Below are 10892 nucleotides of genomic sequence, written 5' to 3' on the forward strand. Positions count from 1 at the left end.
ATATTAATGAGGTTGTGCAGTATTTGCCTTTCTGTGCCTGGATTATTTCATTTTCTTCATCCGTTCATCTGTCCACGGACATTTAGATTGGAAGCACTAATTTATGACTAGTGGTCTTCTCCTTAAGATCACTGCAGATGAGAAATACAACAATGTAGGACTCACTCACAAAGTGTAACATCCACCCAGGGCCAAAGACCTGCATTTTATCGGGAGGTTGTGATTCTTTTCTGCAGAACAGAATCAGGGTCTGTTTGGTTTGCTCGAGGGTGTGTGAAAACATTTTCAAAGAATATTTAAAAAACAAAAACAATTCATTCGCATAGATGAAACCAGAAGCATGGTTCCTCTTTGTCTCTACGTATATGGGGTTCTCACTCTGTCTCTGTGTCTCTTTCTTGCTGATTGGCTGATCCTTAAAATGCAATGATGTGTCACCTCAACAATATGAAAGTAGATGAACTCGGTGTACCAAGATATAAGCTGGGGATTCAGAAGGACATATATTTGTATTACTTTGATAGGAAAACATATTTCCAAAAATCATTACCAGCATCACATATGTATGCACTTTAGGCTTTCATAAATCACTTTAGTGTCTGGATTCTCATAACTCCCTCTCCATTAAATTTCTATGTAATTATATTGAAATTTGATTAATCTTTTAATAAAAAATTGTTGTTTTGTTTTAACCTATACAGAAAACCTGACCTCAATAATATGTAAATAGAAAAGAGAATCATATTTTATCCCTTTTTTTTCAGAAAATTGTGGATATTCTTCTGATTTAACACTGTACCGAAACTCAATAAGTGACAGTTTAACAAGGTTAGTTGAAATGTGGAATCTTAAACCATATCAGTAATTTTTTTGTACAATCTGTTGGTCTATCTTGCATTTTGAATGAATCTTTACAATATTTTGAATTATTACGGATACAAGTTATCCAAATGTCTAATGGTTGCTGGAGAACTCAAACTCGATCATAGACAGCAAATATTCTTGGTTCCTTTCCTTGAAGTGGCACCCTTGCTTCATTCATTTTCAGGATGATGTTTGTCAAATACTCCACTCTGAATAACCACCATTTGTCTCTCATTCTTTCCCATTAAAATTAAATGTTATAACAAAGTGGTAGCTTCAGTGTGAAACTCAATCACACAAGAGATTTCTCTTGAGGCAACTATTGTATTTCAGTACACAGTAGAAATGCTTAATGTGTAAGCCCCATTTCATCACGTAGACTATTGAAAAGATATATTCTTAGTGTTGAGTTTTAATAAAGTAATGTTTAGTGCTTCAAGGATTTTCTTCAATGAAAATGGCTTTTCTTCTCTATCCAGTGCGTGGAGATGAAGGCTACAATGCCTAGCCCTGCAGATTGGGGTCAAGTCCTTGATTCATGTTAAGATGCCAGCAGTTTCACCCACCATTGCTTTTGCACCACCAGGGCAAGTACCAACACACTACAAAAGGCAAATTATATCTTCGCGTTATTATGAAAAGAGTTTTCACCTCATAGGTCCCCTGAAAGTGTCTCAGGGACCACCCCCCGAGGAATATGCAGACTCCACTTTGAGAACTGTTGTATTATACAGCCACCACTTTTACTTTAAGTATTGTCGAAGAAATTTAGATTATTCTTAGAATGACACCATCTTTCTTCCTTCAGTTAAGTTGGTAAGGTTTATTACTATAGTAAGAAATGAAGTTGGCCAATTTTGGAAACTTCATTCTCTTTTTTTTTTTTTTTAGACTCAACTGGATCTGTAGTTAAAAATAATGATAAAATCATTTAAAATTATGTGAAGTCATGGAAGAGTGATGTAAACTCATGCAATCTGACTTTTTTCTTTTGTTCTGATGCAGATGCCTTTATTAAAAGATGAGTTTTATTAACTAGAAAAACAAGTGGACTAAATGACTAGTGTTCTAACTCCTTTGACATAGTTCAATAAAATTGATTGATAAAGTCAAACATTGACCAAAAGAAAAAACTTCCAACTACTGCAGGAATTTACAGATAGGAGAAAAAAAGAACTTTTATTTATCTGTCTACTTATCTGTCTATCTTTGGCAAAACATTATTATTTTTCAGATAAACAAGGTCTCCAATATGTTGATTTAAAACAACAACAAAATTTCAAGTCTCTTTTCTACCATGTGCAGGTTGTGTAATGATAGGCAACTACGTCTTAAATACTGTTATGCCAAGAGCCAAAAAAAAAAAAAGTATTAGAAAAGAAGCTGGGAAAATTTATTCAATAATATGTATAAAAATAGATTTGATCATAGTATACTGATTTTGTTTATTACTATAATTACTGTGTACATACCTGTGACTCAATGTCTACTGATACAATAATTGCATAGCACATGTTTTAATTGTTCTTCCAGCTCTGTTGGTAGTTCTCAGGGTCTCTTAATGCCCCTGTCTAACTTCACTGTGAGTGGTAGGTCACATTTTGAAGACCAGTAATTGGAACTATGAGGGAGGACCAACTATGACTGGGGAGCAAATCAAAACTGGGACCTTGGCAATGTTTGTACCAAACTGAACTAACCAGACACAGCAAAGGAGATAACTCTCCTTCAAATTCAAAAAGCAATGACATACTCATTTTGGGATTGTAGCAATGAAATATTGATGTAAATCGATGAGTATTTAAAAGAACATTTAATATGGGGTTAAATGAACCTTTCCAGATGTGTTAGTCAAAATAGTCAAGCATGTTTTAGGCAGTCATCTCTTTAAATCTGCACCATGCTATTGGGGTATCGGAGTGAATTTCAGCTGATTGATCTTGCTAAAAGAAATAGCACTATGTTTAGAAGAGTTTAAAATTCTCTTGCTTTCTATAAACTGCTGCTTGTGTTTATGGGAGGCAGGCAGCCCTGGCAGTATTTACCATGAACACTTGCAATGGTAGGTATTAATGGCATTACCATTCTTTCTAAGAGCAATGCTAGCAAAGGACATATACAGAGAGAACAGTTTGCAGCTGTGAAATTGACCCCTGACCCAAATTGTTTGGAAGGCAATATGCAATGTATTTTTATTCTAGGATATCAAAACAATCACATATTTGTTAGACCTCTGCCAGCAAAACTGGTGTAACCTTTCAAAAAAATTTTTTTACCCAGTATTTTGAATATTGCTAGAATCACCTGGGCCTTACCTGCAAAGCCTTTAATTCAGTAGGGTTGGGACAGGTTTCAGAAAGAAAGAAGGATATCAGAGAATTCTGATTCAAGTATATGCACACACACACACACACACACACACACACACACAGTTTCACAGTGTTTGTATGCTTCATTGAAAGGGTCATTATTGGAAACTTTATTGGTGATCAGAGCTAAATTGTTTTTCTTTACATGAAGGGAGAATACATAAAACCACAATTCATTATCACTGTCCAATCACAAGATCTTCATACAGTGTTCATTAAATATTTGTGGTGAAAGCAAATAAGTGTTTCTTACCTCTGGTATTTTGATACATATAGGTAAGCTCTAACTTGATAGTCAATCTCATCCATTAGGGAAAAAGAGTATTGCAGAAGTGGATAAAATCATAGGATCAAGAATCAGTGTACCAGATTCAAGATGGGAAAATTACTTAACTTTTTTGACCTGTGTTTTTAATCTGTAATTTTGGGATAGTAACATCACCTACTTCAGTGAGTCATGGCAGACATTAAATAAGATACTAACATAATGTGCCTGGCTCATGGGAAGTGGTCAATATATTTAAACCATCATTATTTACAGTTTATGTTCTTAAACATTTGTGAAACTTCATACTAAAATGTATTTATTAATTTACTCAATACATTTTAATGCAAGATTTAATTAGTGCCAGATACACCCTAGTTCCAGGAGCCACAATTGCTAATATACTCTAAGGGAGTTTGTGCATGTACAATGGGGAAAACAGATGACCAAAAATAAGCAAATGCATATATAACATAATGTTGGATGTAAAATATGCAACAAAGAAAACAAAGGACTTAAGATCAGGAGTTTGAGACCAGCCTGGGCAACATGACAAGACTCCATCTCTACAAAATTAAAAAAAAATCCAGGTGTGGTGAAACATGCCTGGAGTCCCAGCTATTCAAGAGTCTCAGGCAGGAGGATCACTTGAGCCCAGGAGTTCAATGCTGCAGTGAGCTATGATTACACCCTACACTCCAGCCTTGGCAACAGAGTGAGTGCGACCCCATCTGAAAATTAAATTAAATTAAGTTAAATTTAAAAAAGCAAAGCAGAGTAAGATAGATTAAAAGTAGCAAGGAGTACTATTTAAGAAGGTTATTCAGAGAAATCTCTTCTGTGTAAGAAATATTTCAGCAGAATATTAACTGAGGAGGTGAATTATATGCGTATCTGAGGGATGAAAATTCCCGGAAAAAGAAACAGCAAGTGCAAAGATCCTGAGGCAGATGTACTATTTGGGCAATTAAGGAATGGAAAGCTGATTTAAGTAGATAACTTAAGGCCCTCAGCCATGTGACAAATAAGTATGACTTTATTTTAATTCTATGTGTCATCTGAAGCCATTGGAAAGTTGCCCTTAAGGGAACAGCTGCTATTGAGAGATTTTCAGGATTATATAGTGGGTCACCAGAAAAGCAAAAATTGAACCATCAGCAAATTAAATCATCGTTTATTGTTTATGCTACTGAGACATGATGCCTTAAAACTTAAGCAGATATTAGTGCTTAAAAAACACTCACCTACGAATACATTTAAACCTTGCTGAAAAGCAAACTTTATGAGTCAGCCCCAACTCTAATTACAAGTATGGATTATTAACGAGAAATGAAAGCAGAATTGTGTCTCCAGTTGAAACTACCCACAGGGTATATATCATGAGAGTCTTTTCCAGGGAGGCTGTAATGAAGTCCCATTGGAATTCTTGCAGTTCCACGAAAATGCCATGTGTTCACATCCTAGGGTGTGCCCGGGTCTCCTTAATCAAGTCAGCACATTTGAAACAATAAAATATCCTTGACATGTGGAGGTAAATTGTACTGAACACGTGCACATTATTTGCATTTTAATATTTGTCTCAGCAAATTACAAATATCTTATGCACTCAACATCATTACAATCCACATTAAATGAAAGGTATTGTTCATGTGGAAGAATTAATAAATGTGAGAATTCACACGCAGATAACTCTTTGTAGAAAACAGCATATCAAAATGTACTTGGTGTTGATTGATTTAAATGCTCATAAGGCTTGTTAGCAAAAATTCAAAATGAGAGTTTTGAAAATTCATTTGGACAATAGTAAATGCAACATTTTAATTATTTTATTTATTTTATGGAGACAATATGTGCATCTCATGCTTTGCATCTTTCCAAATCTTTGGCAACAAATACCCTGCAACATCTAAAGCAGATGGCCCACTAATTTTAAAGTCCCATGTTAACCAAAAATATTGGAATATGGCAAAAGTTGAATTAATAAAATGATATGCAAACATCCAACAAAAACTAGTAGTTGTGCCAAAGTCAATAAATACTCAGTTGGAGCTCTCCACTGCTAGATCCTGCACAAGCCATAATAAACATATTCTTTAAGGCTTCCACAGGCCTCAGCATGGAAGCCAGATGGAGGTTTTTATTTAATCTGGCCCTATTAAGCTGGAGTATATTTCCATCCTTGTTATCATGTGCCCGCACTCTAGGTTTAAACTTTAATTGGGAAAGATCTGAAGTATTAACTCTATGTAGTAATTTGCCTAAAAATATATAATATATACAGCCAGTGTATGCTACCGATACTTTAGACTGGATCATTCTTGGTGGGGGGGGGGGGGGGGCTGTCCTGTGTATTTTAGGATGTTTAGCTGCATCCTGGCCTCTACCCAACAGATACTTGTATCACCCTGTCCCCTTATTTCTAGTTGAAACAATCAAAAATATCCCCAGAAATTGCCAAATGTCCCCTGGGGGAGAATTGCTTCTGGTTGAGAACTGCTGTCATAGAGCTGGTTTGAAGGAGACTCCTAGGATACTGTGTTTTCCATATGTCAATAACTTTATAGGACATTTAACACCTATCAAGAAACAAAATTTAATATAACATTTCTCTGTTCTCCACTAATTTGTGTTGTAATTCAAGTCAGAATTCCTATAAATGTTTGAAAGAAAAACTGATGAATTCCAGTGTTTCCCCAGTTATTTCTGCAGGATGGTTGTAAGATATATACATGAGATGAATAAATAACTTAATAACCGAACCCAAAAGGATGATTTTTTTTTTTTGCTTTTTCCTTCAGCCTATTGTTTCTTGAGTCCAGCTTCTGTTTAACATCTTACAAGTTGTATCTTAATTATGTTGATACCCAAAGAGATGAACAAGTTCTAGCAGTGTGGATTTGTTTTTCTCAAAGCAAAATGATTCCCGCCATTGATAAAAGTCATCAAAATACTTAATCAATGTTGCTTCATGAATCTCTTAGTAATAACAATTTTTTTCATGCATGCCTGAGTAAAATACTTAATTTTGTATTAGTGGAAATACATTATTGTTGCAGGTTCTATGTTTTCATATGTGAAATGGGCTCATGTGGTTAAAGTACTTTCTTTTTAATGATTACATTCATTAATATCAGAATAAGATTGCCTGCCATACCTCTTAACATTGAAAACACAAGACATTATCAGTTAAGTAAATTAATTTCTTATAATAAAGATAGTTTTATCAATCTACTAAAAACTGTTGTGTTAAAAAAAAGATCTAGTATGTGCATGTTGCTTTTCTGTGTAACCTATTAGCTACACTCTGAATGTCAGCAACTCTGAAATTCCAGTCAAACTTTATAGACTTACTCTATTGATAATTGATAATTGATCCAATCCTTATACCAGCTCATTTCTAGCGCTCTCAAACTTAGACTAATCAGAATGGCTATTATTAAGAAAACAGCAGATGCTAGTGACGTTACAGAGAAAAGGTAATGCTTATATAACGCTGGTAGAAGTGTAAATTAATTCAGCCATTGTGGAAAGCAGTGTGGTGATTCCTCAAAGAACTTAAAACGTAATTATCATTCGACCCAACAATCCTATTATTGTGTATATATCCAAAGTAATAATCTAAATTGTTCTACCATAAAGACACATGCTCACACATGTGAATTGAAGCACTATTCAGAATAGCAAAGACATGGAATCAAGCTAAATGCCCCTCAACAGTACACTAGATAAAAAATGTGGTACAGATACACCGTGGAATACCATGCAGCCATAAACAAGAACAAGCATGTTCTTTGCCACAACAAAGATGAAGCTGGAGGCCATTATCCTCAGCAAACTAATGCAGGAACAGAAAATGAAATATCACATGTTCTCATTTATAAGTGAGAGCTCAACAGTAAAAACACATGAACACTAAGAGGGGAACAACAGGCAAACTCATGACCCATAACTTACCTATATAACAAACTGGAACATGTACCCCTGAACCTAAAATAGAAATTTAAAAAATAAAGTTAATACATTAGAGAAAATTAAATCATGTACAAAGATATGTTTGGAAGCTGGAAGTCGAGGGCAACGCACTGTCGTGCTTTAGATTGGAAAGGTGCATTTTCATGATTTAGAATGGAAGAGCATGTCTCCAGGTTTTAGAATGAAAGGATGTGTTGCCATACTTTAGAATGGAAGAGTGCCTCACCATGACTTAGAATGCGAGGATGCATTTCTACCCTTAATTATTTATCTGCTATTCCTCCCTTTCACTCAAACCCTGAATTCAAATCCAATCTCCTGAGTTTTCGAGTCATGTGATATATTTTATAAGTTATGTCATATCAAGAAGTAAAATTTAAGACCCAGAATAAGACATAATTTTATACAATGTCACAAAAAGGAAATACAGATTCTTGTTTAGAACATATGCTATATAAAACCTACATGGAGGCAGCCTTGACAAAGGTGAAAGGAGGGGGATTTAGCATGAGGCAAGCTGGGCTTGAGTTCTATCTCTGCCAGGAGCTCTGAGGATGAACTATTTGACTTTTGTGACTTGCAAATATATTTTTCCAGAATTAATATTACTTTATTAATAGCAACATTAATAGCATAGTGATATATTTATTGCCACAAACAAGAGCTGACCTAGGAGACCAAAATAAAACTGAATTTAGTTATTACAAGTCCTTCATAAGCAAGTGGTTTAGACACGAAAAGAGCAAGAGTAAATATTAAGCCTTATGAAACTTCTTACAGATCCTTCCTGGTAAAATCAGTAACAACCTTGAATCCGTGGTCAGATGGAACTGCATCAGTCTGACAGCACATTGAGCACATGGGTGAGTGCTCAAGCATGTGTATCAGAGTTAATAACACTAGTTTTCATGTGGGAAGGAAAGTGCATTTTAAACAGGTAACAGACAAACTGTGGGAAGAGGAGAGAGAATGGCTCCCACTATCGCGTTCGTAAGTAGAGGTTAACAGGTTCCTATCTGTTACTATTAACTCTGCTACATATGCTTGAACACTCACCATGTGCTCAATGTGCTGTCAAACCTTCAAACCACTTAATGCACATCCCCACTCTGGAATATGTGTACCATTGCCTGCTTTTGACAGATAGGAAAAGGAGGCCCAGACAGGTGTTCCTCATCTATGTCATGACTCATACGTGGATTTAAACAAGTTTTTGACTGTAAAATCCTGGCTATTTTCATTTCATTCTGCTGCTTCTTTCAAAAATCCAAACAAATATTATCACTTCCAAGTCGTTCATGATAACATTCCTCTTCTAGATTCACAAAAGACTCAAAGCATCTCTGCTGTGTTCATGTGACAACTTGTTTTGACCATCTCTATAGATCTCTCCTTGTCCTACTCACAGATCCATGAGAAACGGGCTGTCGTGTATTTAAATGTCAATCCTCAGTGACAAGCAAAACACTGCTAAAACCAGGAATTTGAAAATACCGAATGCTTGAATCGGTATATAAATAGAAATAATAGAATACAAAGTTGAATTAGAGAATGGGCTCTGGTTTACAGTTTGAACAATTTCAAGGACAAAGTTGTGCTCTTCCTTCACTTAAAGACACACATATGCATGCACGCCTGCATATATAGCATAATCAGTACAAGTTCCTTTTGTAAGGCAATGAGCTCTTGATCTTACAAAAAGAATATGTGCTGATTATGTAATTTAATAATATGTTAGAGACATTTGGTAGGTTAAAGATGTTGAAAAATCAGACAGGGCCTGTATTAGTTCTCTGCTTCCTTGAGTAGCTTTAATTAAGCCCTGTACATGTTGCTCTTGTTCTTAATAAGAGCCCCTCTTATTCTCTTCTTTCTGTGTTTTGAATTCTGTTCTAGACGAAGGAACTTAATTCTACCTGAAACTTCCAGCTCCAGCAGGTGAATCAGTGTCTTTAAAGCAGGGCTTATCTTGTGGTTTTTATTATTCCTCTTGCCCAACACACACCGTTGCAATGTGAACAGTGCCTACCTGCTTACTCACAGGTGAATATTCTCCTCCACGTGCAGAACTAAATCACACAATTTATCACACTGTTCAAGCACACTAACTTGTGCATATCTCTTCAGATTTTTCTTTCTGATGCCCAGAAATGTCAATTAGAGAGCTTCAGGTACATTGTCTCAGAACCAGTCTTCAGTAATCATCCCTCTAAAGTCAGAATTTGAAACCATTGTGGGTCAGATTTGCAAATAGCTGTGCCACTATGAGTTAGTTTGTTACAATTAGTACTTTAAGTGAAAACTGTTAACATGCTGAACATCCTTCAAGGAGATCATTTACTCTGTAAATGCATCAGTCTAATTTAATCGAATGTCAGCGTGAGATAAAGAATGCTGTATCTGGGGACTATGAGTTTGCATTGAAAATTCTATTTGTATCTAACCCTTACGACACTGATTTGCATAGTGAAAAAAAAAAAAAAAAACGGATTCCCTCTCTTTGTTTTCTCTTTTGAAATAAGTAAGGTTATAAAGACTTTAATAATATGGATTTTTTTTTCTACTCTGTAACGCTTTTCTATAAGTATTTCATTGTGGCATTTCAGAATTATCTTGTGAAAGAGAAGAAACTCTGGCTTTTATTGTAAGTAATGTTCTGACAATTATCACTAGTGTAAAAGTACTTTCTAAGAATTTGCCTACATCCCCCTCAAGGGCAATTTTCTGGCTTCTTAATGCATTAATGTTAATATTAGTGGTAATCCAAGAGCCTCTCTTACTTCCATTTCTTTAGAAAGTCTAGAGGCCCCCATCCGGGCAATCTTACCTTTTGTCACTTAGACTCTCTGTGTTTAAAGGTACCCTTTAAAAACTGGGATTGGCCTGCATCCACTGATAGACCTTGGACAGTTTGCTGGGTTTTTTTGTTTGTTTTTTCGTTTTTTTTTGTTTTTGGTTTGCTCTGGGGATGCAAAAGAGGGAAATCCCTGCACTTTCTCTCTGTCTTTGTGGCAGCTGGGATTGAATTGGGGAATGCATCTGCAGAAAAAAAGAGAAAAAAAAAAGCAGGGTTGGCAACTCCACCTCGACATGACTTTCAACATGAAGTCCAGCAAACTTGCACACATGTGGAGATAGCTGGAGGGCACAGAGCAGGGTCACACATATGCATGTGACAGAAGCACTCCCTGACCTTGCAGGGAGCAAGAGTCTGTGCTCCAACATGAAATGAATCAGGACGCCAGCGATGTCGGCCTCTGCCAATTGGCGAACGGCTGTCTTCCCATCGGAAGCTTCTGATTCCTGCCCTACAAAATGGAAAGATTCAACCAGGGACCACTTGACCCATGTTAAAGATACTGCTGGCAGACTCAGGGTTGATATATACTTTTGGTTAAACAAGCAGAAGATAATATAGTTTT

At 35.9% G+C, this 10892-nt stretch overlaps 1 pseudogene; it reads left to right on the forward strand.

The window, feature by feature from the left end:
- The first annotated feature begins 10353 nt into the window (after nt 1-10353).
- On the forward strand, nt 10354-10511 carry LOC112208255 (small nucleolar RNA SNORA31; annotated as a pseudogene).
- Nucleotides 10512-10892: the final 381 nt, after the last annotated feature.

This window comes from Pan troglodytes, chromosome 12 (assembly GCF_028858775.2).
Source record: "Pan troglodytes isolate AG18354 chromosome 12, NHGRI_mPanTro3-v2.0_pri, whole genome shotgun sequence".
NCBI lineage: Eukaryota > Metazoa > Chordata > Mammalia > Primates > Hominidae > Pan > Pan troglodytes.